The sequence below is a fragment of the Echinops telfairi genome, unplaced genomic scaffold (assembly GCF_000313985.2).
Source record: "Echinops telfairi isolate 266 unplaced genomic scaffold, ASM31398v2 ScPeMD7_31;HRSCAF=116, whole genome shotgun sequence".
Lineage (NCBI taxonomy): Eukaryota > Metazoa > Chordata > Mammalia > Afrosoricida > Tenrecidae > Echinops > Echinops telfairi.
In genome coordinates, this window is record NW_022103928.1 from 56,116,552 (window position 1) to 56,143,034 (window position 26,483).

The 26,483-nt window shown below is 43.0% G+C and overlaps 1 protein-coding gene and 1 pseudogene across 2 annotated transcripts in view; one reads left to right on the forward strand and one right to left on the reverse strand.

Annotated features, from left to right (window-relative positions):
- ZNF438 (zinc finger protein 438) overlaps positions 1–26,483 on the forward strand; it is a 185,027-nt gene that overhangs the window by 16,792 nt on the left and 141,752 nt on the right. The window contains exon 2 of one of the 2 annotated variants that reach the window (XM_045290101.1): positions 20,242–20,292. The exons of the other annotated variant lie outside the window; for it this stretch is intronic. The gene's annotated coding sequence lies outside the window, so the exon portion shown is untranslated. The remainder of the gene's footprint in view (positions 1–20,241; positions 20,293–26,483) is intronic. 2 annotated transcript variants of the gene reach the window in all.
- On the reverse strand, positions 4,482–5,154 carry LOC115869527 (annotated as a pseudogene).

Consider the following 26,483-nt stretch of genomic DNA (forward strand, 5'->3'; position numbering starts at 1 on the left):
TCTCTAAGGAGGTGGCATGGAGTTCTCCCCCAGCGCCAGGGAAGGTGAGTGGTGCGCAGGAAGAGGGACACCCTTCCCCCACCACTACCAGGAAGGCGGCAAGAATGTGAATGCAGTTAGTGACTGATCCATGGGGATGGAGGAAACCAAGGGAGCCAGCCCTCCTGACTTCCCGTTTGTTTTTGTGGAGGTGACGTCATTTACTGAATGGAGCAGGGAGTCGGAGGCTTAAGGAGAATGATGGAAGTTTGCAATCTGTGTGGTACCTGAAAGAGGGAGCCAGTTGCCGCCCCCCTTCCACCCTCCCTCTCCCCTCCCCCCAAAAAAGGGTTAACAGTGAGCAAGGCAGGGCCAAGCTGAGATTGGAGACTGTATTTATCTGCAAAGTCCCCAGTGTGCTCAATGGCATGGCTTCTTACAGCAGTGACAGCTAGTCTGGGAATAAAGTAGACCCGTAGATGGATTGGGTAGCTGGCTGTGTGGAGTAGGAAATCTTGGAAAGGGAATATGCAAGTCAAGGTGATTCGATCTTAATGTATATTGATCGATCGCACAGCCAGTGGAGCTTAGCGCTCGGCTGGTGGAGTAGGAGAAAATACAGATGGGGACGGGGGGCAGGGAATAACTGGAAGCTTACACAGGTTGAAGAGCAGGTATGGTCATTCATTCATCCAATACATATTTATGGAACATTTATCTTCCCGGAGCACTGCAGGTGCTGCAGCAAAGCCCCTGCCCTTGTATAGCTTAGTCGGAGTAAAGAGACCACAAAGTAGCAGCGAGGCAATTCCAGATGGTATCAAAATGCTAAGCAGAAAAACAAAGGAAGGACAAGGGGCTGGAGTAATGCAGTTACTCCTGAGACAATGGGATCGGAGTGGAGGCTCTCTGAAGAGGTGACCTAGGCAGAGACCTGAGTGACCTCTGAGACACACCAATCCATGCAAATGTCTGCTGAAGACAGCCCACCTGGCTGTTGAGCACATGCAAACGCCCAGAGGTCTGAGCATGTTGGAGGCATAGCGTTGACACCACAGGAGGCTGAGGGGAGATTGGTAATACAATGGGGTGGGGCAAGGTATGGCATGGCACACAGTAGGGCTGCAGTGAGCGTTTCGGGTTCTGTTCACCTTGCTCAGGAAAACCAGGAGAGCCAGAGGAGTGCCTTGGCCTGTTTTGCTTTGTCAGAAAGGTCACTCCATTTGCTTTGTGGAGAATAGATGATTGTTTTGTTAAGTGCCCTGCAGTCAGAGCCAACTCATAGCGACTCCAGACACAACAGAACGAGCCACGACCCGGTCCTGCGCCACCGCACAGCTGTTATGTTTGCACCTGTTGCCACAACCACTGGGTCACTCCGTCTGCTGGAGGCGCTTCCTCTTTTTTGTTGGCCTAAGACAGATTTGTCTGTTCTGCTAGTTCACAGACTTTTTGCTTAGTAATGAAAAAACCAAACTCACTACTATGGAGTTGGTTACTGCACCTAGAGACCGTACAGGCCAGAGTAGAACTACCCCTGTGGGTCCCTGAGGCCGTGAATATTGACTGGAGCAGACTCAACGTGTTTCTCCTGAAGAGTAGCTGGTGGATTTGAACCACCAACCTTCTGGTTAGCAGCTTGGCCCCTAAGTCACTATACTAATCCGGCACCCTGAGTAGTGATACAGCCAAAGCCAAACCCACTGCCATCGAGTGGACCCCACTCATGGCGATCCTGTCTGGGAGTTAAGAAACCAGCACTGGAATACTAGGCCCACAGGTAGCATGTTGGCGTTTTAAGATTTCAGTGATCGAGGCTTCAGGGTGAAGAATCCCTTGGCTTCTCCTTTAAGCAGACACCTGGCCTGTTCCACAATAGGCATTCTTTTTCGTGGACTAAGGCCTGACCCCAACCCTTGGTTGAAAACCGCACCCTTTCCTGTTTGTGACTCTCCTCCCGCCCAGCATCATTATTCACCCTCCCAGTTTGTCCTCACCTTGTCCTGCAGATCTGATGCACATTGTTGTCTTCCTGACCAAGACTTCCTCCAGATTTGGCCTTTCCAATGTGGGGTTGGTTTTTTTGTTTTCCCCTAACCTGACCTTTCCTTTAGAAGACTAACACACACATCCAGTGTGCAAAACAAGTGGAGCTTCCCTGAAGGACCTGGGGCTTGGCAGATGTTAGAAGCAAGCCTAAGCACTCTGCTCTCACAGTTCAGTCGGAGACAACTGCGATGCTCACTCCTCCCCCCCCCCCCCCCCCCCCCCCCCCCCCCCACCTTGCAGGGGAGCAGCCACACCTCACAGTTATGAGGCAGGAGCTGAAGGTACTCAAAACCATGAGGGAGGCATGGTCCATCTTCTCCACCGTTAGTCTGACTCATTAGTTGTTATTAAATTTGCTAAATTTGCACAGTAAAACTTTACGTAAGTTTTTATTATAGGCCATCGGTTCAAGCTATACTTCTCAACAGATTCTTCTATTGTGCCTAATTAAGGATGCTCGTTTTTTAATATATATAGCAAAAGAAGTAGGCATATATAATAAAATGTTGAGCTATTTGAGAAGATACCACTATTGTGGCTGAACTATAAAGCCTTTTAAATTGTAGCAGGATGACTTAGCTGTAGTTCTCTGTTTATAGACTTGTGATTTGTATGCCACAACTCAACTTTAGAAGATTATAATGCAGCGATATAAACCATTGAATATATGGAGACATAACATGAAAAAAATCTTGACTCATTTTGCTTATTTAATAGGATTTTTGGAATCAGTTAGCAATACGTGAAATATACTATTAAGGAATTGGGTTTTGAATTACAAAATTTTAGAGCTGGAAGAAGTTTAGAAAGCATCTATTCTACCTCTCATTTTGTTTTGCAAGTGAGAGAACTGAGCCTTAGAGAGTTCCCCAAAAGCATCTTAGATCACAGAGCTGACTGACCTCTAGGATTGAAGACAGTGGTCTTTCTGTAGACTACTATTGGTTTCTGTGATTTTGATAGTGGTAGCGCTAATAGTACCAATAGCAGTTATTTAAGTGCTTCTTTTAAGTGTTATTGACTATGTGAAGGCATTAGAATATGTGGATCAAAACAAATTATGGATTACATTAAAAAGAATGAGAACTCTAAGACACTTAATTGTGCTCAAGTCAAACCTGTACATAGACCAAGAGGCAGTCATCTGAACAGAACAAGGAGATACTGTGTGGTTTCAAATCAGGACAGGTAAGTGTTAGTGTTGTCTTTTTGCCATACTTACTCTGTCTGTATGCTGAGTATATAATCCAAGAATCTGGACTGTGTGAAGAAGAACTAGCCATTCTGATGGGATACTTAATGTACAATTACCCTTTATATAAAACTCTCTCTTATATACATATGACTTTCTGTGGTTTTGTCTCTCTAGTCTACCCAGACTACCAGAGGAAGCAACCTTCTCTTGGCCTGTGCCATGCCAGTCTTTCCTACTTTCCCTTTCTGAATGCCCATTTCAGTTTTATTTGCTGAGCTTCACGTTTTTACCCAACTCCTAAGAGAGTTCCCCACTTATCTTTATTCTCATGCTAGATATTTGGTTTCAAATATTTACCTATTTGCATAAGTCTTCCATGTTTGTATCTCTCACCCAAGGTTTCTCAGCCTCATCGTTGTTGACATTTTGGGCCAGATAATTTTTGTTGTTGTGGGGCCTGCCTTGGCTCTGTAGGATGTTTAGCAGGCTCTCTGGCCTATACCAAGGAGACAGCAGTAGAACTCCTCCTCCCCTGGCTGTGACAACTAACAACAACTCTAGATATTGCCAGGAGTCTGGGAGCCGGAGTCACTTGCAGTTGAGGCGTATGTATCGACTGTAAAAGGGACTCCTGAGGATGTAGGGAGAATGCGTGCCTTTTGGCTTCTCCATCTGCGTGTTTCACAGTCTCACAGGCCAGATTCGGTATGACTGAAATGCTCCCTTGTTCTTTCTCTTCGGTCTGCTCTCCCTCCTACTTTTCTTCACATTTTTAATCTACCAGGCCCCTGAGGTAACTTTGACTTATGTTCTGAGTAAACTAGGGAGCCTACAGAGTTTGGGGGCCAACAGTACCAGGGTCTGGCTTAGGTCAGATCTCTGTTGAGAACAGACTGTGAGTTGGTTGAAGCAGGGAGACCAGTTTCGGAGGCTGCTATAGCAGTCCGGGTGAAAGATATCGTAGTTTGGACAGGGTGGCCATAGAACAAGTTGTGAGAAATAGTGGCTTCAGCTTAAAGGATTAACTGCCAGCTATTCCTGAGAAGGGATACAATCACCGGATTTATATTTTATTTTGTAATTGTCATATAGTATTTATTCCATCAACTTAAGGAGAATAGGTCATAAACAGTCCAAGATCTCAAACTATTCAGTTTAGTTTTTAATATCAAATCTTTTTCTTCCGCTCTCATGATGAAACTAAATTTACGTACAGAAAAAGAAAGAATATGTTAAAAGGTGTAAGTAAAAATTCCAGTCATTCTCCTCTCCAGATACTGGTCCGTCGGCTCTAATTCTCTGCAGTTGCCCATGCTCAACACATCTGCCTTCAACGTCGTATCATCATGGAATACTTCTGCTGCATATTATCGCTTCTGTTTTTTGTTGTTCTTTCCAGCAGTTATTTGTAATATCAGTTACACGATCTTCAATATTCTTTTCTTTTTTTGGATCATAACATCCCTTTATATTCATTTTTAAAGTCCTTGTTGACCCAAGAAACAACACGCATGTTTTCCGTCTGCATGTTAATGGTTTGTCCAGATCTAGATCTGGGGGTCCAAGGAATAAGGTGGATTGGAAACCATCAACTGGCTTAATAGTGATAGACAAGCAATACAATAATGGGCATCGGCGGGACAAATCACAGAAAAACCACTCTCGCCTCTCTTCTCTGTCATGCCCACTATGTTGGTGTTGATATCTCTTCCGTGTGAAAATGAATGTATGCTGCCTGAAGAGAAGCCACCACTAATGAGTACATTCCGTAAGTCTTCTGGAGTTCTATCAGCTTCACAATCCCTATGGAAATGAAATCTTCTGTTGTTTTGAGGATGCCCACCTTGCTCTTCATGGCCTGTGAGGTCCTATTTTTTTCGTGGTGGGTTGCTTAAAACAGCATAAGTATTTCCAGTCTCTGAGAACTCCATGTACTCGGTCTTTGGTGTAGCCTTTGGTACCCAAACTAACACACCCTCAGTCCAGCACGGTCTACCTGCCCTTCCACTCCCCAACACGTATCTCCAGAAGAAATGGAAGTCAGGACACTGATGTTCTGGTCTCCCGCTTACAGACGGAAAGCAAGTCCTCACAGGAGTAGCTGTTAGCATTTGGAGTGGGATCGGTTTGTTTGTTGTTGTTGTTATGCAAATGGCTTCACACATTGCTGGACACTTAGGATCCCTGGTTCTTCACGGATCCACTCGCAGTAGTGTGTTCTCAACTCATCACCATCAGAATACGTCCTTCCGATTTCCAAACTCAGAATGCCAACCTGCAAACCCCTGAACTAAACCCCTCCCCTCGTGTCCCCACCCCCACCCCTTTCCTAATCCAGCAATTGCCATTCTGTCACACCAAGTCAGAAGCCTGTGGCGTGCCAGGCCTTTCGGGAGAACTTGGATTTACTTGCTTTTCCTTTGGGTGAATAATGCCACCAGCACTTGAAAATTAGCCTTCGCTTTTATTGCTGGTATATGTGTTTCTGGCCCTCGACGTGCACCATAAAATATCCACTCTTACCCTTTCAGAGAGGTGTGGCTCTCTGAGGGCCTCTCTAATGACAGGCGAAGGACAGGCACTCTAGCTGCTCTTGTCCCAGCACAAACCGAGTGAGTGAGTGAGTGCCTGCGTGAAGGAAAGGGAGCAGAAAGGAGCCCGGATGAAAGGGAATCGCCTGGGTGTATTTTAGTAGCAGGCATGAGAGTAGCATGGAAAAGGGACTTGTATGTATATGCTTGTGTGTATCCTGCCTTTATTTGGTCTAGCTACTATCCAGGGCTAAGCACTTTAAAAGTTAGATGTTAAGAAAAGTGAGAGAAGACAGACTAGAGTCTCCATCACATTTGTGACCCACTAGCTCCATATTGGAGCAGTGGGAATACAGCACGGGGAAGAGCAACAGACCAGACACACACAAGCTAAGGCTTACACTCACAGTGAAAAAAACCAACACAGACCAGGGAGACTGCTTGTGCCAAGTATGACTAAGGGTTAACACGTGGAATACCTGATGAGTCCTCTCAACCTTAATGAGAAAAAAATAGCTGGATTTAATACATAAATGGACAGAAACTATTAGCAAGTGATGAGTAGTACAATTAGTAATAAAAATGTGGGAATGTGTTCGTCCTCCCTAGTAATCAGAGAAATGCATTTTAAATCGACCTTGAGTTACTCCTTCTATGCTCTCAACTGAAAAACAAAATAACTCCCAATTCTGGAGAAGCTTTAAGGAAGTTCGCCTGTGCAGTCTGATTTGTTTCTTGAGCTGTAGGGAGGTTATTTCTTTCAGCCACTTGCCTTTCTCTGAGCGTCATGCTCTGTGATTTTAAACCCTTATGCCTTGACCTTGTTATCACGTCTTCATCGTCTTTCTCGTACTCCCTATCCCATGGATTTTTTAATTCTTTGAGAGCAGCAAACAGATCCCTGGGGCTTCGCACCTGACCGTGCACTGCCCTTGAACCACACTCTTATTTGCACTTGGCGCTGCACTGTCATCATGGGTTCATGAGTAAGCCTTGCCACTTGGCTGTGTGGTTCTTGAGGTTAGGCTCAGGTCTTGGCACCTAGTAGTTGCTCAGTGAATGTTAAATTAGATTTCTGAACTTCGATGAATGCTTTAACGAATTATATTATGCCATGGTCCCTAAAAGCGTAATTATGAATATAATTATGGAAAAATGATTAATATAATTTCTGGCAAAAAAATCTTAAAAGGGTGTACCAAATGGTATGCTAATGGCCTGAAAGCTACATTTGGAAATTAATATGCAAAAAATGAATTCTTAGATGGTATGATGGATAATTAAACTTTTGTCTTTAGCGTTGTCTTTATGCTAAAACATACAATGGAGAAAATCAGTTGACAGACTTGAGCTCCCACTTTCCACATCAAAGGCTGACCTCTGTACATCATGTCCAAGTAGCTGGTCCAACCCGCAGGAGGAGGGAGGGCCTCCCACACAGATGGGCTCACGTGGATAGCTGCATCACAGCCCAACTGGATTGAAGTTTTATTATCCCTGGATGAATAGCGCTTGAGAGAAGTTTTCATTTGTGCTTTCTAAATGCTTCCATCTTATAGGTACATGGTTCTTAGTATTGTCTGTTTTTTTAAAAATTCAGTCACATTATCGGTGATTCGTTTTACAGCTTTTAATGGGATCAGATATAAATGATAATTGATTTATTAAATATTTTGGGGGGTCATCTGCCAGGGGTTGAGGTACAGGGTATTGCTAAGGAAGCCCGAGTGTGCCAGGGAAGACAGATAGCCACAAGCCCTTCCTTCGTAGTATCGCTTGTGGGCTATAAGCACGTGGTGAACCTGTGTTAGGAGGCGAAGCAGCTGTTTATTGAAGGTGACTCTTCCCAATGAGATGCCTCATGAGAACTTCGGAATTTGAGCAAGCTTTTGGCCAGCCAGAGCAAATGAAGAGACAAGCATGAACAGAAGGACAGAGGTGTGAAAGTCTGTGATGTGTTCAGAACGACCCATAGAGCTCCTTGTGTTAGCGGCGAGTTGGTTAAGACTCCTAGAGACCTATGTCTTGCCCTGCGCCATCCTTACGATCATTAGGTTTGAGCCCGTTGTTGCAGCCACTAATAGGTTGTGGAGAGGGATATGTGACACGATCACGTTTGCCTTTTGGAAAGAAAACTGAGGTCATTATGGTGAAGACTCGGTCACTTTTTTTTCCTGCTCTTGTGTGTGCATGCGCAAGTGTGTTTTCCTGTCGGCTATTTCCACGGGCACCCCATATTTTAGATGACAGTATAGATAAGCTTACATTGTGCATTGTTCTGGCCTGCCAACCGTATAACCTCTCTCTGATTCATAGCTGCAGATCAGGTGTCTTCTCAACATTCTATGTGAGAATTGGAGGCCTGGGCCATGTCAGTATTCTAGACCTTAGAAGCAATGGCCGCAGGCAGGGCAGTGATGACAGAAATGGATGGGCAAGCATAAATATGAGATAGTTTCCCTTTAGGCTTGGTAACAGACTTGATGTATGGGAGTAGGGAGAAGAAGTAGTTAATAGTATTTCTCAAATTTTAATGCGGATATTAATGTCCTGGGGATTCTGGTAAAACGCCATGTCTGTTCAGCAGCTCTGGGGTGAGAGCTTGAGATTCTGCATTTCTCCCCGGTGCACATACTGGCCCTTAGACCCATCTTCTAGTATCAAAGGTGAGAGGATGTAGGTGTGGGCTCCAGTGCCTAGACAGTGATATCATTGTCCAAAATGGGGAACAGGGGAGGGACTGTAATGGTGTCCTTATGAGACAGGCGAAAGGAGGTAGTGAGTTGGATTTTAAGCTCAGGAAAGAAATCAGGCCCAAACCAAAAACTTACTGCCACAGAGTCAATGCTGACTCTTATCGACCCTATAGGACAAGGTCAAACTGCCCTGGTGGGTCTCTGTGAGACGATGGCCCTGCCTTTCTGTTGGCGGAGTTGCTAGTGGGTTCAAATTGCTGCTGACTTTGCAGATTGCAGCTGAACACATAATCCCTGGACCCCCAAAGCTCCTAAATCGGACCCATAAATACGGATTCGGAATCAGCAATTCATTGGTGATAGTAAAAGCCTTAAGAATGAATGTGATTGCTTTTAAAGAAAGAGATAAAGGTCACATTAAAAAAATAACTATTTGTGTTAGGTAGAATTTTTATGTTCCACTTTTGCAGTTTTATAAAAAAGCAACAGGGAAGAAATTTTTTTTTTTTTAACATTTTATTAGGGGCTCATACAACTGTTATCCCAATCCATACACACATCAATTGTGTAAAGCGCATTTGTACATCGTTTCTCAAAACATTTTCTCTCCATTTAAACCCCCGACATTAGGTCCTCATTTTTCCCCTCCCTCCCCGCTCCCTCCTCCTGCATGAGCCCTTGATAGTTTACAAATGGGTATTTTGTCATATCTTGCCCTGTCCGACTTCTCCCTTCATCTACTTTTCGGTTGTCCGTCCCCCAGGGAGGAGGCCACACACAGTTCCATGCAATTGGTTCCCTCTTTCCTACCCACTATCCCTCCACCCTCCCTGTTTTGCCACTCACACCACTGGTCCTATAGGGCTCATCCATCCTGGATTCCCTGTATTTTCAGTTCCTATCTGTACCAGTGTACCTCCTCTGGTCTAGCCAGTCTTGCAAGATAGAATTCGAGTCATGGTAGTGGGAGCGGGGAGGGAACCTTTAGGAACTAGAGGAAGGTTGTATTTCTCATCATTGTTACATCGCACAGGGAAGAAATTATTATAGGAAGCCACTCTTCTTCTATGAATAGTCTCAAGTGTAGCATCAGCAGTTAGCTGAATTTGGAAAGGCCCCTCTTCCTATTACTCCACTGTGTGTCCATGCACAGCTCTGCAGTAGAATAACAGCATGAATCTCGCCCTTTATTCAATCAAGCTTATGGTTGGTGGCTGTCATCCATGTGTGGTAAGTGCTATGATGGGATAATACAAGAACATGTGTGCATCAAGAGCATGATCTCATGAAGGGACGAGGGTGGGTCCTCTGGGGGAAGTAGCAGTTAATCTGCAATCAGAAGGCTGGTGGAGGTGACCTGATGGAAGAGGAAGGGAGGGGCCTGAAGACAAGGGAAAAACCCTGCTTGTGAAACAAGTTAGGCATTGGCAGAGTAGAGCATGATGTGAGATAAAGTTGGAGAGGTCAACAGACTCCTGGCTAAGCTACCCTGGACTTTTCTTCTTTGCTTTGATGGAGCAGGGAGGGGGCCAAAAAAGAAGAAAAAGCTTTTCAAAAGGGGAGAGTATTAGTCTGCATGGATATATTTCAAACAAAAGTCTTAAACATTGAGGTAAAAAAAGGCTTTTATAGATTAACCTAGGAATGAAATGACTCTTGGTAACCTTACTTCTATAGGAAAAAACGTTTTGGGCTTCAAAACAAATTTATGAATTAACTTAAAACACTCTCCCACCATCATTGGGTGACCATATGGACAGGCGCACAGTTCTAGTGCTTTCTGTTGTTTGCACTAAAATCAGGCTTTCTCTATGTGGCTACAGTGTTGATTTCCCCCCTCTGAAATGTATCAAAGATATCCTTCCACAGATGTGGCTGAAACAGGTTTCCTTTTCTTGAGCAGCTTTAGAAAATGCATGGAAATAAAAATAGAAATCCTTTTATAAATTTATTGAATTTAAAAATATTTGTTCTTGAAAGTGAAGGATTCCCTCTGCAATGATATTGTGGTCTAGTGTTACATACCATGAAACCATGAACAGTGAAGCTGACGTGAACAATGTTGGAAATAGAAAATAAAAGAGATTGGTGTGCTTTCATTATGGAAGCCAGGCAGAACACCGAAGGCAAACAATGCAAGCATAAAATGTTTACAAACCAAGACCGGCTGGAATCTACTTGCTGACAGGGAGTCTTTTGGTTGTATGACCCACTAAAACTGCCACCGGGTTTCCGAGGCAGGAAATGTCCATGGACGTAGACTGACTCATCTTTCTCTGGTAGAGTGGCTGCTGACTAAGACTGACTTCTAACCCCATGTTTAGCTCACTGTGCCACCAGGTTTTTAAGAAGACTATAATAACTATGTTAGGTTGGATTCTCTAGGAAGTGAAACTAAAGTGATGCGTGTGTGTGTGTGTGTGTGTGTGTGTGTGTGTGTGTGTAGAGAGAGAGAGAAGGAAATTTATATCAAGAAAATGGCTCATACAGTTGTGGAAATGGACAAGTCCAGTCAAGTTCAAACAGGTTCCCAGTCTGGGGGTCAGATATTAAGCTGGAGACTTTATCTGACTCCAGTAGTTTTGGAGACCGGTGTACCCCAGATCAGCAGGGACACCCCAGGCTGGCAGCTGCAGAGGAGGGTGAATCAGATGACCATTCACAGCTCCCAGGATCAGCAGGCAACAGGGCAGGCCACGGGCTTAAGTCCAAAGAACCAGAGGCAAGGTCTCGACCCTGCAAACAGTAATTAGTAATTCATTTCCATAACATCCGCTTCTCTGGGAAGTAGGCCACACCCCCAAAGAAATGCCCTTTCAATTCCTTCAGGGCTTTGAACTGAGTAATAGGGTTGCATTCCACCCTCATCTTCCTAACTAATCGACTACTAACCACAGATCCCATTATGGAGTCAATTACATCAGTGTTGGTCATGTCACAGGAGATTCCTGGGCCTTAACTGCCAAACCACGGAGAATCTTGACCCAGTCAAGTTGACACAGAACCCATCACAATAATTATGAGCTTACCAACACCGCTCTTATCAGTACTAGCTTTTGTTGTAATTAGAAATACTAGATATTTTTAAAGTTGGGAAGAGTTGCTAAGATCCTTTTACTATATAAGTAGATATACTAGGGGGTAACCCCCCCCCCCCAATGGAATTTTTTTTCAAGACTATGTATTTAAATTTTTTGACAGAACAACCTTATCAACTTCAAAGTACCCTCCATTACACTTAATACGTTTGTCGAACCTGCGATTCCATTCTTGAAAACATTTTTCAAACTCATCTGTTTGGATGGCTGGCAGCACCTCCCTTATTTTTTTCTTCACCTTTTCTATGTCATCAAATCCCTGTCCTTTTCGCGCCCTTCTGCATTCACGGAAACAAAAAGAAGTTGCACAGAGGTAGGTCAGGTGAGTCAGGTGTGTGGGGCAAGAGAGGCATGCTGTTTTTCGCCAAAAACTAGAGCACTGAGCTGACTGCGCGAGCAGGTGCATTGTCATGGTGGCAAAGCCAGTCCCCGTCTGCCACAAATCAGGCCTTTTTTGTCATCCACTGTTACACAATCTTTTTGGAGTTATGCAGTCTTTCAGAATCTCTAAATAGAAAGCTTGATGAACAGTCTGAGCTGGTGGAATGAACTCCAAATGCACTCCAAGTTGGCATTTTGGTCCATTCAGGAAGTTGATGGATGTCCAGAATGAGGTTTGCCATCAATCAACATTTCACCTTTCTTGAAAAGAGAAAACCACTCATACACTGGAGTTTTCCCATAGCACTTTTCTTGTAAACGGTTTTCAACATCCCTACAGTTTTTGAGGCATTTTTCTCAAGCAGGAAATAGAATTTCACAGCTATCACAAAGAATGAGGTTCGAGCGAAACTGTGTTTATTGGAAAATTCACTGTGACCAGAGAGAACTTTCCCAGGGGATGCTACTGGATCCACTAACACAGAGCCAGTTGCTAGATGCTCGCCTAGTGGGGAAAAATATGTACTGTGAAAGTGCTACTCTGCCAATCACAATTCTTAGTTTTTTGGGGGGTTATCCCCGTGTATACGAATTTCATTTTTATTTAACAATTGAAGCTTCAAGCTGGTAATTCCTTCAAATTCTCATGACTTTTAACATGTGAAATTAATGTCATCCACACCCACCTCAGTGAAAATATCTTTCGGTATAAGTTAGAGTATTTTCAGCTGGCAAGTAATGAGAAATAACTTAAATAAATACGTAGTCATTACCTATGTAACAATGCAACCTGGAAGAAAGATGGCTTCAGAATTGGTTCAAGAAGCAGCTAACTGCTATCATCAGACTCTTGGCTCTTTGTGTTCTTCCATTTTAGCTTCCTCAATGCATTCGTTTTTAATGTACAGGCTTGCACTTTCCTGGTCCCAAATTTATCTCACATGAAAGCAACCAAAACAGAAGAGAATGCCTCTGTTTCTCCTGCCCTGTTTAAGAGCAAAGACTGCTTTCCCAGAAACCTTGAGCAGACGCCAAAATTGCTTCACATACTCATTTCTAAAGCAGCCAGTGGGCGGCCAAAGGACTAAAAGTCCTGTGGCTGGTGCAAAGCCCAGCTTCCACTGCAATTCCAGGCGGGTGTAATAAAACCAGTTTTTGTGGAGATTGCATGTATGCTCAGATAGGTTTGTGTTCCATCGGATTTTCATTGACTTAGTTTTTGGAAGTAGATCACCAGACTTTTTTTTCCTCTGAGGATTTTGAACTTCCATTCCTTTTTCACCAGTACAGTGTGTTAACTGCACCACCCTGGCTCAAGATACATAAATTAGGATTCTGCTATTGAAGAAGCAGGGATAGTAGGTAGGCAGCTACTAGTGTGGCTGATAGTACCTTCCGCAGCTCGTTTTCTTAGTCCCTCTCTATATTTTGGAGGGCCTTATTCTTTTTTTTTCCTTGTTAAGAAAATTCTCTCCTTTTTTTTTAATTAAAAAAAATCATTTTATTGGGAGATCGTACAACTCGTAACATAATCCATCCATCCATCCATTGTGTCAAGCACATTTCTACATCTGTTGACATCATCATTCTCAAAACATTTTCTTTCTACTTGAGTCCTTGGTATATCAGCTCTTCCCTCACTCATGAACCCTTGATAATTTATTAAGTTATTATTATTTTTCCATGTCTTACACTGTCTGATGTCTCCCTTCACCCACTTTTCTGTTGTCCATCCCCCAGGGAATGGGTTATATGTAGATCATTGTGATTGGTTCCCCCTTTCTACTGCACCTTTCCCTTACCCTTCTGGTATCTCTACTCTCATTATTTGTCCTGAGGGGTTTATCTGTCCTGGACTCTCTGTGTTTCTAGCTCTGATCTGTACCTGTGTACATCCTCTGGTCTAGCTAGATTTGTGAGGTAGAATTGGGATAATGATAGTGGGGGGGTGGACATTAAAGAACTAGAGGAAAGTTGTATGTTTCATCAATGATACACTGCACCCTGACTGGCGCATCTCCTCCCCGCGACCCTTCTGAAAGGGGATGTCCAGTTGTGTACAGATGGGCTTTGGGTCTCCACTCCGCACTCTCCCTCATTCACAGTGATGTGATTTTTTGTTCCTTGATGCCTGATACCTGATCTCTTTGACACCCCATGATCACACAGGCTGGTGTGCTTCTTTCATATGGACTTTGATGCTTCTGAGCTAGATGGCCGCTTGTTTACCTTCAAGCCTTTAAGACCCCCAGACTCTATATCTTTTGATATAGAGTACCATCAGGTACCATCAGCTTTCTTCACCACATTTGCTTATGCACCTGCTTTGTCTTCAGCAATCATGTCGGGAAGGTGAGCATCATGGAATGCCAGTTTAATAGAACAAAGTATTATTGTGTTGAGGGAGTACTTGAGAGGAGGCCTAATGTCCATCTACTACCTTAATACTAAACCTATGAATATATTTCTTCTTTGTCATATATAAATATATTTATATATGTACATGCCTGTATTTAGACCCTTTGCCTACTAGTTCTTTCCTTTATTTCCTTTTATTTTTCTTTTGTCCCACTATCATGTTCAGCCTTCATTTGGGTTTCAGTAATTCCTCTTGGTTACATTGCCCTTGATCAAGCCCTACCAGATCTCCTACACTGGAAGACCTTATTCTGTTAGCCCTTTCTTCTGGCATTTATTTTCCGTCTGTCTTCCTCTTTTTGCTTTTCCTTCAAGCTCACTGTAGTAGAGTTTACATGTGCTATCTTCATTTGTTTCCTCTCATACACAGAGGGAGCCCTGGTGACACAGTGGTTATGTGTTTGACTGGGATCCGCAAGTTTGGTGGTTTAAAACTACCAGCCCCTGTGCAGGAGACAGATGGGACTTTCTACTGCCATAAACAGTTACAGTCTCGGAAACTCACAGGGATAGGTCTACTCTGCCCTAAGGGATCGCCGTGAGTCATATCGACTTGATGGCAGTGAGCTGTTTTTGTATTTTGTTTTTAATGGAAGGAGGGGCGCTAGAAAACATTCATGGCACAATGGAATTAAAAGGTAATGGAATTTTTCCATGAACTCTTTGAAGCCCCCTAGTGTACTATTCCTTCCCACCACGTATCTGTCAGTTTGTCCTACTGTGGTGGCCTGTGTTGCTGTGATGCTGGAATGAATGTCTGTGGTATTTCAGATACCTGCAGGGTCATGTTTTGGAGGTGGATGGCCAGCCCTTTCTTACGAGGCTCCTCTGGGTGAGCATAAGCTGCATGCATTTTGCTAAGTAGTTGAGTGTGTTGTTTTCATCAGCCACTCTCTCCCTCCAAAATCACCTCCAACCCAAACCATCCTAAACCAAACTCACTGCCATCAAGTCAGTGCGGACTCATAGTGACCCCCTGTAGGTTTCCGAGACTGTAACTATTGACAGAGTAGAAAGCTCAGTCCTTTGCTCAAGGAGCTGCTGGTGGTTTCGAACTTCCGACCACGCAGACCACAGCCCAACTCATAACCACTACACCACCAGGCACCAAAATTACCTAGAGGGGAATTAAAACATAGACCACTCAACCTCAACCCGAGAGTTTTAATTCAGCAAATCAGAGGTTTGAGCTTAACTCTGGCCCTATGGGTCATTTGCGATTATTGATTTTATGAACTTTACAAATGTCAAAACTCAAAATGACCATTGAAACCAGAACCTCTTATTCCTTCTGTACTTTCACTGATAAAGGACTCTTTCTTTTTTTCAAGGATGAAACCTGGAGCTCACCCTGGTTCTTTAATATGTATTTCTCCTTCTCTGCATCTCCTTATCTGTTGTTCCCTTCTCTGAATACTCCTTGCTTTCCTCTCCAGCATCACTGTCTGCTGCACTGTGAGCCCTTTCCTTCCAACCTGTACTGCTGGAATGACCTCTAAGGCAGTGCTGTTCATGCCTCCAATCTCAGACACCCCTCATACTTTTCTAAGAGTGTGTTTTGCTTTGCTTTGCTTTAAAATACTAGCCTGATGTCATCGAGTGTCTCTGCCCTGGGCTACCACTTCAAATGGTTTAAATTAATCTACGTTTTCCTTGTTTGTTGTCATATCTAAGAAACTATTCCTTAACTCAAGGTCAGAAAGATTTACTCCTCTACTGTGTTCTAAGAATTTATAGTTTTTGCCCATACATTGAAGTCTGTTTTGAGTTTATTTTTGTGTCTATAAAAAGAAGAGGTTCGACTTCGTGTGGATTACTTGTTACGTTGCCATCATTTCTTGAAAAGACTACTCTTGCTCCATTGAATTGTTTGGCCTGGCACCCTTGTTGAAAAGCAACTGTCCATAGATATAAGGGTGTATTTCTGATACGTTTTTCCGTGAGACATGGAAAACAATGTAGGCTTTGTTCTTGGTTCCTAAGAGCTGGACCACACCTTAGACTAATGTGTGGGGACTGGTCAAACCAAGAGGAGCCCACCTGGTGGACTAATACTGATTTGCTTCAGGTACATAGTATAATCTTTCCTGACCAGTGTTGAAGCCGATAAAGACTTCAAACAGGAAAGCTCACAGGATTTCCTGGCTTGTGAAAAAATCTGCTTTGGAGAGGGCAGCATGTCCCTGAATACAAGCAAGCTGTGAGTTGGGAACCCGCCCAGAACTCGCCCTGTGCATCTCTGTGTTGGTATCCTTTTTAGCTCTGATAAACCGGTCGTTGTGAGTATGGTACCCGCTCTGTGAATCCTGTTACAGCAGTCTAGCAAATTGTTGACTTCTTAAGGGCAGTAGAAGCCAGCAGGTCAGAGAGGATAGGTGCCATGAGGACTCCTTGGCTGGCGCTGACGTCCTGAATGGGGAGCAGGCCCTGGTCCCAACTTTGTGGCCAGCAGGGCTGAAGGCAGGGGTAACCGCTGTCTTTCCTACAAAATGGCAGTTGCATCCAGAGACTAGATCCGGTTCAGTATCTTTGGTTATACGTACTATACCCCCTCATTTATCTTACTCTGTGTTTATACATCAGTGCCATGATGACAGCACTAGTACTACCACCAGTATGTTTGCTGGGAATATTAAAAGAAATATTTCCCATCACAACAGCATTAAGACTGGTCATCTACTTTGAGACTTCAGTTTGTTAGCAACATTTAAAAACACCCTCTGCCTTGATGTCAGGTTATTTCACTAGAAAGGGGGGCACAAAGAGGAGGAGTAAGACACCCCTGTTTTCTGCAAGTTAAGGATTGTTTTAGTCTGGGTTGACTAGAGAAACAAATTCATAGAGACACTCGTGTGTAAGATAGAGCTTTGTATACAAGAGCAATTGAATATTGAGAAAATATCCTAGCCCAGTCCAGATCAAGTCCATAAGTTCAATATTAGCCCTTATGTCTGATATCAATCTATAAAGTCCTCTTCAGACTCATGAAACACATGCAATGATACTGAATGCAGGACAATCACAGGCCAGTGGGTGGAAAGTCTTGTGGATCCAGTGCTGGCAGGGTCTCCACGTGGCTCCTCCAGCTCAGGGCACTAGCATAGCTCCATGTGTCTTGTCAGCTGCAATGTCCCCCATGGAGTGAGCAGAGAGAGAGTGTCTCCTGCCTCCATAGAGGAATACAGGAGTTCCCAGAATCCTCAGGAGAGGGCCATGCCCACACAGAGGCCTCATTGGCTATGACCTGATTGACCCCTTCACTCTTAATCCTCCCAAATCGACAATGATTATATAACTACCACAAGGATCTAGGTTGCTGAGTTATATGGTGTCATTCTGGTGTCAAAAGTGTGCAGCCCTTGATTCTGGGGTTCTAGTATTAGTATCTATTATAGTGATATTAATTTAATTGCATACTTCCTAAAAGAAAACATTCTCTTACTTTCCATTTTTTCCAGTGAGCACTCACCATTGGTAGAGCTCCTTGATACTTTAAATCCCTTCTACCGAGGTTAATGCTCCAACTAGGGTTTACTTGTGTATAAGGAATATGTATACCACACATATATTACATACACATATGCATATGTATTTTATCAATATACATATATAAATATTGTACACATATATGCATATCTATTTTGAGATATATATCTGTATAAACCTAATTTTATGCTTTTTGACTGAAATGTTTTTATCATATTATATTGATCATATTCAAGAATCTATAAAATGATCCTACTAAGAAATTATATGCCAGTCAAACTATTCCAACCACAATTAGAAAAAAATAAAAATAAAATAATTACTTTAAAATTACATTTATTTCTAACATTAGCATATACACATATACTAAAATAAAACCAACTGCTTTATGTTCATTTTCTCTATACAGTATTAAAAAGAACATTAATAGAATTCTTGTTGAAAAAAATTCATGTGCATTATTCAGTTTCTTAGTCATTCTTTGCACCTGATATTCATCTGCATTCTTTCTGAAAATAAACAGTATTTTTAAAGCATGGCTATGCTATCTTATTTCATAAAAGTGTCATCTTTTTCAAAGCTTACAATTTTATGGGCACTCAATTTGAAATCGTTGGCTCTTTCAACAGTTGCTACTTCTGTGTAACTCATCATATTTTAAATTGAGAGTGTAATCTCAGGATAGGTCCCTGAGGTGCCTGGTAAGTTTACAGCAAGTTCTATTGAATTGAGGTTATTCTAAAAAATTTTTCATCATTTAATACGTAAATATTACAGCCCATGGCCCTCTGCTGGTTTTGCCCTTTCACTCTAATCTGGGTTCCTGTGCTTAATACGGTTTCCGGAGCACAAAGCTTGTCAAATGAGCTGTGTCTTGTCTTCAGATCTGTTGAACATTCTGCCGAATGTAGGTGCTGCTACACTGTGGGCGATCTCAAGTTCATTTCCTTCTGGTACGTAATATAAATTTATCTAAGTAAAAGAAAAAAACCCCAAGTCAGGCTCTCGATTAAACAAGTCTGATCCCAAAACCAGACAGTTGTAAGTGCCACCACGGTGCGCTCATCTCTGCACTTGTTCTGTCTACCCTTCCTGCCTCAGCCTCGCAAGCTTCGCGTCCAGTCACTGCAGTCGACAAGACGTGTCTCAAATCGACATTTCGGGTGCTCCGTTCAGTAAGCTCATGAATTAAAGCTTCCGGCTGATTTGGGAAGAAATGCAGCCAAGATTCAGCACGATCACCTGCCCCAAAGTCCAGTGACGATCATTTTACAGAGGTTGTCTTAGCGGATCCGAGACCTCTGAAGCTGACCTCATGCTAGGTAGAGAGAGAACGGTGATGTGCTGCCGTACTAATGTATTCTTAACATTTACATTTTGGTGATAGAAATATTTTAGGTCAGTTTTTTTTTTTCAACAAGTGTAAATTTTTATACATTTGGTAGCCTCCCATACATAGTAGAAGTGCTGGTGGTGTAGTGGTTGCCTGTTGGGCCACTGAATGCAAGATCACCAGTTCGAAACCACCAGCTGCTCCTCAGGAAAAGGCGAGGCTTCCTGCTCCTGTAAAGGATTACAGTCTCGGGAACCCTCAGGGTTTGAGAGGGAAGCCACTCGGTGACGTCAGGCAGGGGAGTCCATCACAGATTTCGTAGATTCACTTATAAATGATGTGTACTTCTGTTTTGAGTTATGAATTATGCATCATCCAACACCAAGTTCACTTAAAAATTTATTGGTAAGAATATTGATATCACTATGATTCTGTGACCCACCACCCAATTTGCATTCATATTTTACCGTTTCTATACATATGTAAATCATTTTATCGGGGGCTCTTACAGCTATTGTAACAATCCACACATCAATTGTTTCACGCAAATTTACACATCATCATTTTCAAAATATATTCTTTCTACTTGAGCCCTTCATATCAACTCTTTTTCTCGCCCTCCACCACATATTTTACCTCTTTTTGTTGAACTTTTAACTGGCTCTTGACAGAATTTAGAGCAATGCCGGTGTTTCGTGTTGTACATCATGAACTTTCAAAGTTTTGCTCTCGATGACCAACTTCCTGTCAAAAAGACTGCCTGCCTTCCACCTGATTCGCTTGCTTGTGACCACTTAGTAATTTCTACCACATTAAACATGTGGAAATGAATGGGAAGCATTCTTCTTAGTCAATTTTATTCAATGTGGCTTTTTTTTTTTCTGGGACATTTTCTATTCTTAAAACTTTTGTTGAGTTATATATGCCTTCATCTTGAAACTAAAGACTATGATATATAAAATATCATATAGTAATTAAAAATAAAAGTTGACCATGAAAGGCAAGCCGTTTTTAATGTGTATTCAATAATGGCTATCTGAATATGATTATAATAAAACTCTTTATTCTGTTACAGAATTAATTAAAAGGATTTGCCGTGTATCTTTATGGGGGCCTACAGAGATACGTGAGTGACAATATTTTTTTGAAAAAGTATTTTTGAAAAAAAAAAAAAAAAGAAAATGTATTCTTAAAACACTGAGTCATTTAATCTCACAATTCCTAACAAAGTTGGTACTGGAGCATATCTTATTAAGTGACTCACTTCTTCAGTAAAATATTAGTGGAAATATGTGTGTATTAATTTTCATGTAATACTTCTCTAACAATCCAGTAAATCATACTTTTCAGGGAACTTCGGATTTATTTTCCATAACAGTAATAATGGCGATGTTGCTTAATAAGACAAAGGAGTATGACATGTACCCAAACTGAAGCATTAAATGAAAATAATTTAATTCAGTGTAGTGTTGTGCTGGAATGAGATCAATTAATCCACACATTACTTTAATCACAGGTAGTAAGCCTTTATTAGCCTGGTCTTGGGGCGGCTAGAGCCTAATTCTCCCAAGACCCTCAGGGCTCAAAGTGGGAGGTTTTTATATGGGGGAGAAAACAAGACATAGGGGTCTGGGTGGCGTGACATTGTATGGAGAAATGGGGAATTTGGATACAAAGGCAGAGGGGGCAGAGGGAGGACTCAATGGATGGGGAAATTAAGGGGAACTTAGAGCGGGGGTTTAGACACTTACCAGCAATTTCAAAAATAAATGGCGATTGCTCAGCAGTTACAGAAAACAGCAGTTTTGAGAGGAATTACAGGATTTGCAATGTGGCCGTACTTCGGTCAGTACACAAAGACTATACTTGGGGTAATTAATACAATATGGTTACACTTGTGGTGGGTTAATTGTGGTGGGTTTCTATTGCTGTACCTGGGTAGTATCCCAGAACTGAAAAAGGACATTCGTGTAAAACTGTAAAATTCAAGGAAAGTAGATGCAGGCATATTGTGGGTATGGACCAAAGACCACTACAATAAAGTGGTATTGCAATCAAGTCGCACATGCTTCCTTGGCTTCTCTGTACACGCAGTGCTTACATCACACTGTAGCTGTCAGCAAAGCACGGGACTGCTAACTCGAGAGTGGTGGATCCAACCCAGCAGCCACTCGCCGGGAATGGTGGGCGCTGTCTGCTCCATCCAGGCTTACGGTTAGGTTGGAATCGATTCAGCTGTGGGATTGTTTGGTTTGGGTTTTGGTGGTCTATTAAATGTGCAGTAGCATTACGAAAAATTTTGCAAGATTGTGATAGTTACCAACATGTGACAGAGACACACACAGTGAGCCACGTGTACTGCAGAAATGATGCCAAGAGACTTGTGTGGCGCACACCCCAATCTTCAGTTTGTAAAAAGTGCAATATCTGTGCAATGTTGTAATGTGAAGCATGATGCCTATAGCATTGTGCCAGTGGTCATTTTTAGTTTTAACAAATGTGCGTGTGGACGTCAGATGGTTACACTGGGGGAACTGAATGCAGCAGATTAAGGAATGCTGGACGATCTTTGCAACTTCTCTGAAGATCTAACCCTTTCCTGGAAAAAAGATGTAAAACACACACAGATTATTTGAACATCATATCATTTAGAAGTAGCTTTTCTGTGCAATAGTTTTGTTGTTTTTTTTTAATTAAAATGAGTAATGACCTCCAAAAAGAAAATCCAGATATTACGAAATAGAGGTGAAGGCAAAGAAGTGGCTCTGGGTTGATGTTTTCCATTCGTAGGAAGCCTGGGTTTGTGTGTTTCGACATCAGTCTGTTCCTGAACATCTCCTCCTGCGCAGCTGCCGGCCTTCTTTTCCACGTGTGTCTCTGTGGCAGTTTAGTTCCACACGATTTGATAGTGGCTCCCAGGGGACTGTTTTCTTCACGGTACTGCTTAGAGGCAAACATACCAGTGATGTGTCTCGGGGCTCTGGACTTGAAGGTTATTATGAGTCAGATTCTTTTTCTTTCTTCTTCTTCTTTTTTGTTTTAAGTGTAGTTTTAAAGCCCTGCTCAGGAAAAAGTTGACGTTTCACACCCAGCGACCACTTTGCAGGGAAAAGATCTGGCAGCCTGCTTCCATAAAGATGGAAGACTGAGGGGTAGTCCTGCTTGTCCTGTGGGGTCGCTATGAGTCAGAGCCAGTGCAAGACAACGGGAGCTGGGGCGTAGCTCTATCCGTCACACCAGCGTGAGTCTCCCTATCGAATGCGAGACCTACTTGCTCGATGGCTGAAGAGTACAGATGTCCTTCGCTCAACAGCCGTTCCTGTAGCTGCAGGATGGATTGCCATCGGGGAACAGAAGTGCTCAATTTCTATACCATTCTCCAGCATGACACCGCCTTTAAGTTTCTTGCAAAGATTAAAAAGAGAAAGGAAAGCAACTGTAGCTGACGAAAACTGTCATATGTATTTGGATGATGGTGCTGCACCGCCAGGAAAGCAAACGAACGCCTCTTAGAAGTACAGCCAGAATGTTCCCTAGAAGAGCGGTCGGCGAGGCTGCGCCTCATGGACTCCGCGCATGGTCTCAGGAGAAACGGGTTCTGGGGCAGGACATCATGCTTGGTAACGGGGAGGGCTGATGAAAAGGAGGAAGGTCCTCAGCGAGATGGGCTGACACCGTGGCTGCAACACGGGGTCCAAGCACAACCATTGTGAGGCGGGTGGTGGTCAGCGTTGCTGAACACCGGGTTGCCGTGAGTGGGAACGGACTAACCAGCACGGCTCCTGAGAGCAACAACAGTCCATGTGTAACTTTTCATCAATAAAAACAAAAGAGCCATGCTTGCTTTTCTACTTGTTTTGCTAACTTTGGTGACTTGAGTTAAACGTATGTTTCATGAAGGAAAGTAGGCATGGAAAGCCTCAGACCCATCTCTGTTTAAAAAATAGTTATTACGTTTAGAGATTTGTTTTTCTTGATCATCTTTATTCATAATTGTTGTTCGCAATCTTAATGTTAACTGCATTTATATTTCTACTTCTTACATGCGTATGTCACATGTTGGGCTCATCTTGATAAAGAAATTTAGAAAAAGGGGTGAAATTTTTTTCCCCAGGTAAAGCTCAAAGTCCATCGATCCAGTGATAGTTCCCCAAAACATATAACTGTTATTCTTCTAGGAAATCATGAAAAGTGGTATTTTTAGAAATATATTTACCATCCAACTGACTCATTTGTATGTATAGTCGACTTGGCCGCTGTGAGACAGAATTTGCTGGGCCTTGGTGGAATGGGATATTTGAAGTGTAAATGGTACTGGGTCACATGTGGCAAGCACTTTTGTGCAGCACTTTAAGTACATGAGCTCATGAATTTTCACAAACTCTTAGGAGATGGCTGGAATTCCCCCTTCATAGCTGAGGCTGGGAGAACAGTCTAGCGAGTATGGGACAGAAGGAACCAGTGCAATGCCTGTAGTGTAGTTCATCCTGCTAGCAGGCTCCAGAAAATGTTAACTTCATGAGCATGTGATCAACCTCAAATTTCTCCCCTTTTTACGGGTAAAAAGGTGTCTGAAGACCCTTGGGATTACCTGGAACAGGCTTTCCTAGGGTGACTAGCCTGGAGTAACATCTCCTGTTCCAGCCTTGCTCTGACTTGTTCTACAGGTCCCCAAAGCTGCCCCGAGATTGAATCAGACATGCCACTTGTTCTCTGTCACCCAATTAATTGCTCAACACTCCTTCATTGTGTGCTTCATTGATCACATGCCAATGAGTGTTGGCAGCCCTCGGAGACATGGTCTCAGTGTGCTTTCTGGTCAGTGTTGGGCAAGGAGAGTTGTTAGAGAACTTGGATCCAGGAACTAGGACAGAGGCCAAAGGCCTGGGCTGTGTCGTTGAGCAGCTGACAAGTGAAAGGCAGCTCTCCAGACACAGAGACCAGGTCAGGAGTCAGAAATAGACTCGATGCATGCCTCCGAGAGTTGGTTTTAGAAGCGGATTCGGATGGCCGGCCATGGACTTTGTAGTCTGGAGACATAAAGATATTCCAACTGCTTTTAGAGGAAGAGCCGCGAAAATAAAAAACGTGCTTTGTTGCCTCTTCATAGTCTCCAAAAGTTGCCGTTTTTCAGGGTTCAGCCCATGGCTGTGTTCACCACGTCTTTTCTAGGGGACCTCGGATCACCCCTTGCTTCAAATGCCTTCTCTCTTCCTTGACTTCGGTCTCGCCATATCTGTCCATCTGCTTTTTTTATATCTCCATGTGAAATTCCATTAAGGATTTCTAACTTAACACATGGAAAACAGAACTCTTGTATTCTCCTCCTCAAACTGGTTCCTTTTTCTTTTCCATCTCAGTCAATAGCTTCTTCTGCTCAGGTCCACAACTAGGAGTCATGTTTGACCATTCTCTTTGCTTCATATCCATGTCCAACCTGTCAGTTGGGCCTATACGTCCTTCTTTCAAAATATATTCCTGGTGAATCAACTCCTGCCTTTCCCCTACCTATACCCCCATGCCACCCACCATCCCAAACATCTAGATACCACCAGTAGTCTCCAAACTGGCCTTTTCTCCTCCTTGCACCTGAAACAAGACAGTTTTCCGTAGAAGAACCAAGCAGCTGTCTCCATAGAATGCTAAGCAGTTCTTGTCCTTCTGTTCAGAATCCATCAGTGGCCACAGTCAGCACAAAACCACATGCCTCGCCATGTTCTATCAGGCCCTGCATGTGCTGCCTGATAGCTTCATTTCCACCATTCTTTGTGCAGCTCTTTCTGCTCTCCATGCTTGCCTTCTTGCTGATTCGCCAGTACTCCAAGTTCCTTCCTGCTTCAGGGACTCTGCTGGAAACACTCATTGGCCCTTCACACCTTGACTTCTTTATTCGGTTCAGTTCTCCAGGGTGACCTCATATAGGAGAACACACTATCTAAAATAGTCCACCCTTTATAACTTATTCCCTGCACCCTGACTTATTTTTCTTTATAGGATTCAACAATCTGGAATCACATATTTTCTTCATATTCTCTAGAGCACACATCATTTAAAGATGGAGACTTGTCTTACTCGCTGCAATTATATTCAATCCATAAAGCCTGGCACATAAGACACATAAAACTTAATAAATGTTTGCCAACCGAATGAATGAATCAAATCAGCCCAACAGTGGTAGAAAGAAATATCCTGTACCTCTCGACAACTCAAGGGACTAGTTTTACTATAAAGGAGAGAATGGGAGAGTGGAATATTCTTTGCCCGAAGGAGGGTCTAAAAAGATGACCCAGCAATCTCTATGACTCTTGATCTTGACATTTCTGGTACTATGCGCTCTTGAATGAAGTTCGGACCTTCAACCCTTGTCCTTTCTTTTTCGAATTTTTAAGATAAGGGAATAGGTTCAACTATCTGCCCAATATCTGGTGCTTTCTACCCAACAGCCCACGTTCAAGAAGGTGAAACTTAGCAAGACTCCGCCGTTCCTATTTGAGCTACTTCCTACTTACTTTCTTATATTAGATAGTGTAGGCTAACTGCTTCATCCAGTGGATCTCTCTCTAAGTGTGGCCGTGGGATCAGCAGCATCAGTGTCACCTGGAAACTTGTTCAAAATGGGAATTCCCACACCTCATCCTAGACTGACTGAATCAGAATCTCTGGGATTGGATCCCAGCAATCTATATTTTAATGGCTTAGTGGTATAAATGTCACCATCCATGCCAGAGACCCAGATTGACCCAAGCCAATGCACCATGTACTGTCTGTCATTGGAGGCCTGGCTATTGCTATGATGCTGGTTTCAGTAGTAAGTCCAGACTACAACAGACTAAGAGAAAGAGCCTGGTGATCTCTTTCTGAAAAGCAGCCAATGGAAATCCCATTGATCACAATGATTATACATGTCTGGCTCCTATTGCACTTGGGGTCATCATGAGTCAGGGGCTATTTCAACAATAATGAAATTCAACAGTAGTTAACCACAGGTGATTCTGATGCACAGTAAAGTTGGGCAAGCACTGGTTTATACAAACAGCTCTAACGTCTCAGTGGACTCATGGAAACAGAGCACAGGTTTTTGCTATTTCAATAGTTTAGTACAAGGTTTTCCAGAGCTTGGCTCTCTGTATTGCTTTCCTCCCAACAGTGACTAGACGTTCATGCTCTTTCATCTTGAAATATTCTGTCTGAGTTAGTTAATTGTGCCAGCCTGGCCAATAATCACATGTGGTGCTGGTTGAAAGGCGGAGGGATAAATGGGTGGTGAGCCTCGGCCTTTCTAGTTCTCGGGTCTCTTGTTTTGTGATGGTTGTATCG